The 10,674-nt window shown below is 43.8% G+C and overlaps 1 non-coding gene across 1 annotated transcript; it reads left to right on the plus strand.

Annotated features, from left to right (window-relative positions):
- The first annotated feature begins 4,722 nt into the window (after positions 1 to 4,722).
- Positions 4,723 to 4,795, plus strand: TRNAE-UUC. Its single transcript has one exon. It is a non-coding gene; the product is annotated as a tRNA-Glu (tRNA).
- The last annotated feature ends 5,879 nt before the right edge of the window (positions 4,796 to 10,674 follow it).

Genomic DNA, 10,674 nt, shown 5'->3' on the forward strand with positions numbered 1-10,674 from the left:
CAGCGATATGCAAAGGCTCAGAGTGAGGGGAAATACGATGTGTCAGGGAAGCTGCTTTTAGCACAGTATACGATGTGTGAGAAAGAGGCGAGGCTGCCATGTTTAATCTCACAGGTTGTGCACTGCACTACTCCAGCAGTCATCATTCACATAGACCAGGATGGAAATGGTGGCTCCAGAATTGAGCAACCTGGCTTCCCTGCAAGAAGAAGGGTGGGTGGGGAGAGTGCAGGACTTTGAAAACCAAGCATGCTAAGGTGTTTGCCAATAGCCTGAAGGTAATGGAAAGCCATTGAAGGAGAGTGACTTGATCAGGCTTGCAGTTTAGAAAGATTGTACTGCCTGTGGGATGGAGAATAGATCCAGGGAAACCAGCTAGGAGGCTGCTCCAATAAGGTGGGTATACATGGAGACTGTCCTGAAGTGAAGTCCTGGAGATTGGGATCACAATAAGTGATAGATTTAAAAGATATGACAAAACCAGAATTGATCAGACCTGGAAGAGCCTCAGCTTTTGTTTTTAGACCAAACTAGGTCCATGGTAGTGTCATTTACTGAGATGGAGACACAGGAGGAGGAATGGGTTTAGGGGAACATTATTAATTCTTTTTGGATATGCCGAGTATGAGGTGATTGTGCCACATCCAAGAGAGGAGTTGGATGGTATGGAGATCAGGAGAAATACGGTTGCCCTGAGACACAGAAATGCATTCTGGGCCAAAGACAAAGTGTTTGTCAGCATGTGCCCGAGTGGAGCTGGTCAGAGCTGCTATGTTTTCAGGGGAGTGGCTCAGGGGAGTTGGAGAGGGATGTGGAGGTGAGGAAGGGGAGATAAGAAAAAAGAGACATCCCTTGTGAGAAGTTTGGCTGTGAAGGAGAAGAAAGAGGGGCAGTTAACAAATTTTGTGAATTTGCATAATCATTTTTCTGGAGGAAGGTTGAGAATGGTGCCTCGGATTCTACAGCGTCCCAGTGAAGCTGAAGGACCACCACTGCATGTTAAAATGCCCCATCAGGAGTTTCTCTTTTTTTTTTGCGGTACGCGGGCCTCTCACTGTTGTGGCCTCTCCCGCTGCGGAGCACAGGGTCCGGATGAGCAGGCTCAGCGGCCATGGCTCACGGGCCCAGCCGCTCCGCACGGCATGTGGGATCTTCCCGGACCGGACCGGGGCATGCACCCGAGTCCCCTGCATCGGCAGACGGACTCTCAACCACTGCGCCACCAGGGAGGGGTTTCTCTTTTAATGGAGATACCTCCACCGACTTCACCTCTTTGACATTTCTTTGCAGCTTCTCTTCTCTCCTTTATTGCCCATCCCTTTGTATTTTAAGGTGAGTCTTTCTCATCTCTTGTTTTTGATTTGCTTTTCCAACACAGCTGTCTAAAAAAGTTGAAAATAAATGGAATTTTAGAAACCACAGTAAACAATGGAAGCCTTAACCCAGAGCAAATGCAATATTCATTGTAGCAACCCCTCACAGGAAAACTTTAAATACTTTGTTTCTAAATCACTGTAATAACTTAGCTCTTTCTACTTTGTTCTACATCTGAAAAGTTTTTTGTGTTGCTGACTTTTACACTTTGGGGAGGAAAGTAGGATTTTGAGTAAGTATTTAAAGAAAAAAATCTTAGTACATATTGAGTAGAATTACTACATTTGCAGCTATCATTCCCTCCACTTTCATGCTTTTAAAATCAGATAGTGTGCCATTATTTATCGAATTTGTACTTAGTAGCCAGCACTATAGGGGATACCAAAGAAGTATAAGCCATGGTCAGTGCCCACTAGAAGTTTCTAACATAATGAGGGAAACAAAACAAGTACAAAATAAAATACAAAAAGTCATTAGAAAATTGATGCTCACAGAACAATTAAATACAATAGATGAATAATAGCAAATAAAACAATGAGGTACTACACTGAATGCTACTAATTACACGTGTGCTAGAAGGTCAAGGACAGTAAAGAACAAGAGCCGCGGAAGGCATTCCCTGGTCTAAAGAACATAACTTCCAATAAATTAACACCGAAAATAATTTTACAATATTTATTTTAAAAAACTACTATATTTCTTCAATTCTAAGATGTCATCTTTTCACATTTTACAACAATAGATATAATGGCTAGCATTCATCTTGCACTGACTTTGTACAAGGTACTAAGTGCTTCATATGTGTTGACTCGTTAATATGGATCATTTAATGGGGTGGAAATATTTCATCTTCTCCTCCCTGAAAAAGTACTATTAAACCATTGGTACAAACATAAACCCCATGGCTGTTTAGAATCCAGGAAGCACGGTGTGTGCAGAAATAAATAGCGCTTATAAATGAAAATTTATAAAAATACACTGAAAAAACTTCCTAATCTCCTTAGCCTTGACTGCTAGGCCCCGGGTTGTGCTTTGTGGGGATCACCTGTAGCCCTGATACCCTGGAACCTCCTGTGGCTTAACTGTTCCATCAAAGGCCACACCAGCTTTAAAACTGAAAAGTCTCCACACTGACATAGTGAGGTAACCTCATTCAAAATTTATCCTCATTCGGCAGTCATTTACACAGCTCTGCTAGTGGCTTTCACCTAGGCTGGGAGGGTGGCTCTGATTTTTTTACAAACAGGGGATCAACTATCTAAACCACCAGCGTGAAGTCAAAATAGATGATTACGTTGGGTCGGGTTTCTCAGGAACAGTCTCTGAGGTGGAGACTGGCATGCTGGGATTTATTGGTTTTTAGGGTCACCACCTGTGGGGAAGGAGGGAGAAGCTGATCTACTATGAAGTTGCAGCATAGGCCTCAGATGATCCCGGGGGAGCTCTGGGGCTAAAATGTCCCAAATTGAGGTTAGGGGGCTGGGCCTCTGTTCCCTTCCACTCACTGGATAGCAATACCTCCAGGGAGGTGTTGTAATCTCGGGTGAGGCGATTACGCTTGGCTGAGGCCAGTTCTTGTGGGGAAGACAAATGCAGGCTGTCAGCAGGCAACATTCTCAGGAGTTGGTGGAGCGAGGGCTTTGGTCTTGAAGGTAGGAACTGGGTGGCACACCACAGCGTCCACTACAGTGATATATATTATACATTCATATGTTTTGTATATTCACAGGCATATTTATTCATATAGACATACATGGGTATATAGGCAAGCATATATTTATGTGTGTATTTATATTTATACAAGTTTAAGATGCATAAGTCAGGGGACTTCCCTGGCGGTCCAGTGGTTAAGACTACTATGCTTCCATGGCACGGAGCACGGTTCGATCCCTGGTTGGGAACTAAGATCCCACATGCCACGTGGTGTGGCCAAAAAAAAAAAAACATAACTCAAGTAAAGAAAACAACCATGGTGAAATGTGACATAGTAAGTTGGGTGGATTTATTAAAATCATAGGTAGTGATCACTGCAGTACAGTAGATCTGAGGGTTGCCTCTTAGGGAATATTTTTGAAATTTGAGGGAGTGTATTTGGTTGTCACAAAGAGTAGGGAAGTTCCAAGCATTTATTTGGTGGGGATCAGAGATACTAGGTGTCATGCAATGTCGAATTTCAAATGTCCCACTGAATATTCATGTAGGTGAAAAAAATCTGTTTTTAATTATCTTAGCCTAGAGCTTAACCCACTTTACATGTAAACATAATATTTTTGTTTTGTTTTATATGGTTTTAATATTCAGTGAATTTTTTTTTAATTCAGGGATGCACCTCTGTTGTTGTAGCAGACAGGATCTAGTCGGGAAAACAAACCACAAATAATTTAATATGGAGAATTGCTGAAACAGGTGTTGGAGGACTGAAAAAGCAAAGAGGGAAGCAGAGGCATCAATTGGGCTGGGGAACAAAGGGAAAAGTTTAGTTACCAGAACTAAAAGTGTGCAAGACTCACACCTTCATTCCTGAAGGGTGTGAATCTACTTTTAAACTCTTTTAAAAAAAATTATAGTAGCTTTCCATTAACTTTTACTATAGGACACGGAAGTGCTAAGAGGTATCACAGAAAATCACTGTTGTGGCCTCTCCCGTTGCAGAGCACAGGCTCCGGACGTGCAGGCTCAGCGGCCATGGCTCACGGCCCAGCCGCTCCGCGGCATGTGGGATCCTCCCAGACCAGGGCACGAACCCGTGTCCCCTGCATCGGCAGGCGGACTCTCAACCACTGCGCCACCAGGGAAGCCCAAGAATGCACTCCTTTTGTCCCCATAGTCTTCCCTGTCCCCACTGTGAAGCAGCAAAGCCAATTTCCTCTTGGCAATTGGAACCAATCACCCCAGCCAGGACAGCACCCCCTTCTTCACCTGATTTTTTTCTATAGTATGAGGAGCCCAAAGTGCCGAGGTACCATCTCAACCTCAACCTCAGTGGAACCATAGTTGTGATCCCTGGTGGAAATATTCCTCTGTTGGGAAGTAAAATCTCCAAACCATCAGGGCTCAAAGTTACAGGAACTGGAAACAGAAATTGTGTGAGTGGATTATTGGGTATAATGATGAGAGGAACCACTTCCACCTTCCCCACCCCTTGATTCTTGAACCTGTGTATTTTGAAAGAAACAGTACTATGTATTGGCACTGACTCAAAGCATATACTGCATCCTATACAACGGAACTTCAGTTTTTAACATGTTATTTCCTAACTGGCACCAGAACTCAGTGGGCTATTCCATCATCCTTCCAGGAGCTTCTGGCTGGTGGGGCATATGATAAGACTAGCAAATTCCAGGGAATTCCCTGGTGGTCCAGTGGTTAGGACTCTGCACTTTCACTGCTGAGTACCCAGGTTCAATCCCTGGTCAGGGAACTAAGATCCCATAAGCTGTGCAGTGTGGCACCGTCCTCCCCCCCCAAATTCCATTTGCACGGGTCCATTGCTGCATTTCTTTTACTATGAAATGAGTTCCCTGGAAAGAAGTAATATGTAGAATATCATAACAGTGAGTAAGGTATAATGAGTTCATGGTTGGTAATAATATCAGAAATATTCTGAGCATAGAAAGCAAATCTATATCCAAAATATGTGTTTATTCCAGTAAGACAAATAGCTGTCCCTTCCATGATGGAAGGGGTCCAGTATAATCAATCAATCTGTTACTAGGTTACTGGCTATTTTCTCCTGGAAATAGTGCCATATTGGAACTCAATGTGTGATCTCTGATGTTGGTAGATATGAACCTTACTGTGGGGAAGCCCATGTTCTTGAGCCCATGAATATCCTTTGCTCCTGACTGCATGGCTACTTTGTGCAAGCACTGCAGTAGGGGGAAAAAGAGTCCAACTCCATCAAATGTGTCATCCCCCTGATTTTGAAAGCCTTCTCTGAGTGGATGCCCTTTGGTGTACACAAATATCCTCACACTTTGTGCCCACTCTGAGAAGTGCATCCATATACCTCTTCCCTAGACCTCCTTGTCATCAGTCTCCCAATCTTTTCTTTCCAAGTTATTGACCATTCAGGAAAACCATCAGCTATTGCCCATGAATGAGTGTAGGTCTAGTGTATTGAGGAGAACTGTATGTAAAGTTATTGACCATTCAGGAAAACCATCAGCTATTGCCCATGAATGAGTGTAGGTCTATACCTCTGGCCATCTCTCAATCCAGACAAAGTAGACACCCAATGCACTGCAGGACATTCTTTGTGCTGAGAGAATTTCCCTTCAGTACTACCATCAGGGGCATTCCTCATGGGAGTTCTAATGCTAGAACAGACCACTTCCAGCTTGTGCCAGTGTATTGAGGAGAACTGTATGTAAACCAGTTAACTGATTGAAGATGATGAGGAGGCAATATACCAGGAGTAAGAATCAAAGGAATCTAAGTCACTGGCTAAGGCAACTTGTGCTTTCTGGACCAGCTCAAGCTCTCTCTTACATACCACTTCCATTTGATGAGGGATTGCTCTAGTGCATGCCCAACCTTATGGGCTGATGGGTCAGATAACATCCAGTTCATAATGGGCAGCTGAGGTTGCACAGTCACTTGATGTCTCATGGCCAGTCATTCAAATTCAGTAGCAAGCTAGGTACAGTTTCTCAAGTGGAGAATTGTTATCTGCAGAAGAGGGCATGGCTTTGCTGCGAAACTAAAGAAAGCTGCATTGTGGATCTTCTGTTAGAGTTTGCCAGTGGCAGATGTATATATATATATATATTTGCCACAGACACTTCAAGTACCATGGGATTCCTCTGGATCATAAGGTCCTGTTACAGAGTCTTCTTTTTCTTTACTCCTGATAAAAAATGCCAGCCTTATGAGTTACTGGGTAGATGGGTCAGAGCACCACACTCAAATGCAGTATATATTTCTTCCAAAATCCAAAGAGGCCCAACAAGTATTGTGTCTCATTTTTAGTGGTAGGTGGCACAAGGTGCAGCAACTTGTTTTTCACCTTGGAGGGATATCTTGATATCTTTCAGATCACTTGGATCTCCAGAAACTTCACTAAGATGGTGAATTTTAAGACTTCCCTGGCAGTCCAGTGGTTAAGGCTCTGCACTTCCACTGCAGGGGGCACAGTTTCCATCCCTGGACGGGGCACTGAGATCCTGCATGTCGCGTGCATGGCCAAAAAAAAAAAAAAAGTCTAAAGTATTTGTTACTTCCTGTTTATTAGGTCTAATCAGCTTGACGAATCTAACATAGTGATCAAGATCTCTGCAGACTAGATTATGACAGAGAGCAAAGGAGTTTATATCCCATAGACAAGACTATAAAGGTATGCTGCTGGCCTCGCCACATAAAAGAAAATAGATTTAGTGCAAATTGGAATAGATGAAGATAGCACATATAGAATTGCAGTTGCAACTGGCATTACCATCTGATTAAGTTCATAACAATTCATAATTATTCTCTAAAATCCACCTGCCACTAGATAGGTCAAACAGGTGTGTTAAGAGTGGGAAGTGATAGTATCACCACTTTTGCATCATCCACATCTTTTATGGTGGTCCTAATTTCTATATCTCTCCAGGGATATGGTATTGCTTTTGGTTTTCTATCCTGGTAGCAAGAGGAAATTTCCAGAGGCTTCCACTTGGCCCTTCCTACTACAATAGCTTTCACTTTGTAGGTCAGAGAAATAATGTGGTGATTCTGCCAGTAATTGGGCATGTCAATTCTAATTATATATTCAAGAAGTAGGGCAGGGGCTTCCCTGGTGGCACAGTGGTTGAGAGTCCGCCTGCCAATGCAGGGGACACGGGTTCGTGCCCCGGTACGGGAGGATCCCACATGCCGCGGAGCGGCTGGGCCTATGAGCCATGGCCGCTGAGCCTGCGCGTCCGGAGCCTGTGCTCCGCAACGGGGGAGGCCACAACAGTGAGAGGCCCGCGTACCGCCAAAAAAAAAAAAAAAAAAAAAAAAAAAAAGGTAGGGCAATAACCACAGGGTGGGTCTGCAAACCTACTGGATCCATGGTGATATATACTTGGGTGAAAACTCCATTTACCATCTGACTACCATAAGGCTGCACTTTGATTGGTGGACCCAGTGATATTTTTGGATCCTCAGGAATTAACATTAATTCAGAAACAATATCAAATAATCCTTGAAATAGATGGGTACTTCCTTTTTCCCAGTGTATGGTCACCCTAATAAATGGCATCAGGTTCCCCTGGGGAAGGCTTGGATGAAGATTTGTATATATATTTATGGCAATGCTGCAAGATTCTTCTTCAAGGGGACCAGCTACCCTTTCAATCAAGGTCTCTGTGTCTGTGAACTGGCTGAGGTATGGAAACTGGATGAGAAGAATGATTTCATTTGATGGCTCAAGTCAGGTTTCAGGCAGCAGACCTAGAGTTTTGCTTGTTAAAGAAATCAAAGAATATTTCAGAAGTCTCTCCATATATTTAATTCCTGTGGCCACCTAGGGCATTACCAAATATCCCTGTAGGTCAAGACCTTTGAGTACCACTTTGTCCCTGCTACCCAGTATAGTAAGTGTCTGCCTGGTCCCTGCCAGTTAAGTGCTGCCACTTGGCCTTTGACATCCCAGGATCCCACTCTCGCAGAAATCAGGGAGTCGTCTCAATGGAAGCATCTCCCACCATCATATCCAGTTACCACAGAGCTTTTCTGGTGCTCCCCTTACTAATGTATTTCCCTTTTTAAAAAATTTTTTATTTATTTATTTTTGGCTGCGTTGGGTCTTCATTGCCGCACGCGGGCTTTCTCTAGTTGCAGCAAGCGGGGGCTACCCTTGGTTGCGGTGCGTGGGCTTCTCATTGCGGTGGCTTCTCTTGTTGCCGAGCACGGGCTCTAGGCACGCAGGCTTCAGTAGTTGTGGCACGCGGGCTCAGTAGTTGTAGCTCGTGGGCTCTACAGTGTAGGCTCAATAGTTGTGGCACACGGGCTTAGCTGCTCCGTGGCATGTGGTATCTTCCCAGACCAGGGCTTGAACCTGTGTCCCCTGCATTGGCAGGCGGATTCTTAGCCACTGCGCCATCAGGGAAGTCCCACTAATGTATTTTTCAATGCCTTACTGTAGGGGTTTATAGTTTGGGGGTGGGTATACAGTATGCATGATAAAATCACTCCAACATTCCCGTCTCCATAAACCTTTGGATTTTTTTTCCTCTACATTGTACCAGGGACATTCTGTCATCTCCATCTCGTCAGATATAGACCACCACTGAGTCTGAGTTTTTTTAACCAATGAAGCAAACTGTTGGAGTTACTTTCAATTCATGAGCTCACACATTAAATCCAGACTTTCTGGTAAATGCACCCATATCAGCAAATTTAGCTTAATCTTCCGCTCTTTATTTTGTTTGGAACTTGACCAGGAACCATTCAACCTTTCACAAAATCATGTCACCAATGACAACACCAATGTTGATATGTGAGTTGCTAATAAAACATTCAAGTTGGATTGCGTTTGTCGTTCTCTCATTCACAATGGTTCTACATACAGGTGCAAGCATCTTACTATTTGTCTTCCAATAGAGTTGTGCTATAGCATTTACTTATTGAAATACACATTAATTATAAATTGCTTCCCTTTTATTTTTCCTTTATTATACAATTAGGACATTATATTGATTTGGAGGGAAATTTGCATAGGTAGGTAAATTTCCTATGGATTTCATTTCATAGTAATGAGTGTTAAAAATACTAGTTATAAAAAGGGATGATGGGTCTGAAAGGGTTGAGAACTGCTTGCTCCTCCTTTCAAACCAGGTCCCAAGAACTTACCTGTAGGCATGCCCATGATGAAGCAAGTGGATCTTGAGTACATCTGCCAAATCAAATCATATGTTATCACTCTTCTGAAAGACAGCTATATTTAGGTAGAGAAGTCAGTGTCCTGTTCAGTTACAAAGCCATGCAGGATGATATTAATAAATAGATATACCAACAACAGCACTGAAGAACTGCTTCATAGATGCAGCAAAAGCAAACTATTTTGTGTTTGAGGGAGGCCTTGGAGTGAAATTTTTTTTTTCTCTGTGCATCACTGAGGATAGTGGAGTGGAAGCCAGGAGAGTGCTTTCTTGGTTCCCCTTGCCTGTGTGACTGAATTCCAAGCCCATGGTTAGACAATAAATGGGAGGATACTAAGCAAAAGCTACCATCCCTCCTCTCCTTTCTCACAGAGACTCTTTGGGGAGGTTCTGAAAGTGGGGAGGAAGAGTCCACATTCGGTTTGTGAATGAAGGGTAGATACTGTGGTTTTGGTTTGCCGTTCAACTGTAGGTTTGTTCCATGGCATGCCAGGGGCACGTGGGGCTGCCTGGGAGCATCACCCCATACACTTGCCCACTTAACCCTTTCTCCTGAAGAATCTCAACTCTTTGTCTCTTTCTCAGGGAAGCCCATCCTCACCTACCAGTCTGGCCTGATTCCTCTGTCATGGATTCCTTCACAAGTATTATTTTCCCCCTGTGATCCCTTATCTCATTCTGTAATTACATTCATTAGTGATGACTATTTATGTCAGAGACCTCCTAAGACTAGGTATCTTAGATGTTTATGCTCCCCTACCGTGTCAAGCCAGTATCCGGTACAAAGTCAGCACTCAGTACATGGTTATTAAATGAATAAGCGTTTGCTTCAGATTCCACAAGTATTAACACTTTACTCTGATTATGACTATTACCGTTGTGCGTGTATCCCATGCTGTTTGACAGCTGGGTCTTCTATCTGTTGAAGAGCATGGTAACTGGATTTTGTAGAAATGAATGAGTCAGAACTGGTGGAAATCCTCAAAAGCCCAATTAATGCGGTAATTTAAGACCTCTTTTCTTCTCTGGTAACTCCGCTCCATCTCCTTCCTCCCCAAATCAACACCCAAAGTTTGAATTTAATGATGGGGTTTTGCGCGTGTCCAACTGGGAGGTGGCCGGAGAACAAGATGCAAGGGCCAGAGCCCTTGTCCCCACCCTCCAAATGTTTGACAAACACTCGCTAAAGAATTAGCGTCGGGGCCTTCCCGTATTACACAAAGAGAGCATCAGCATAGTGGCCCCTTGCCCAGGTGGGATAAGTTGAAGTGCTGTGCAGTCTGATTCCGGATTAGGGGGAGAGGTTTAGGGGAAGGCGTGTGATCCAATCTCCAGGGTTGAAGTTGGCTGCGTGTGAGTGCAGCCTTTCTTGTCCCTCGGGGTGTGTCCACAGGGCTTGCTCGTCAGGTTGTGTTTGTGGGTGTTTGTGTGAGACAGGGCGAGGGTGGGGGGGGGG

This window comes from Monodon monoceros, unplaced genomic scaffold (assembly GCF_005190385.1).
Source record: "Monodon monoceros isolate NGI ecotype Baffin Bay Population unplaced genomic scaffold, NGI_Narwhal_1 Super_Scaffold_16, whole genome shotgun sequence".
Classification (NCBI taxonomy): Eukaryota; Metazoa; Chordata; class Mammalia; order Artiodactyla; family Monodontidae; genus Monodon; species Monodon monoceros.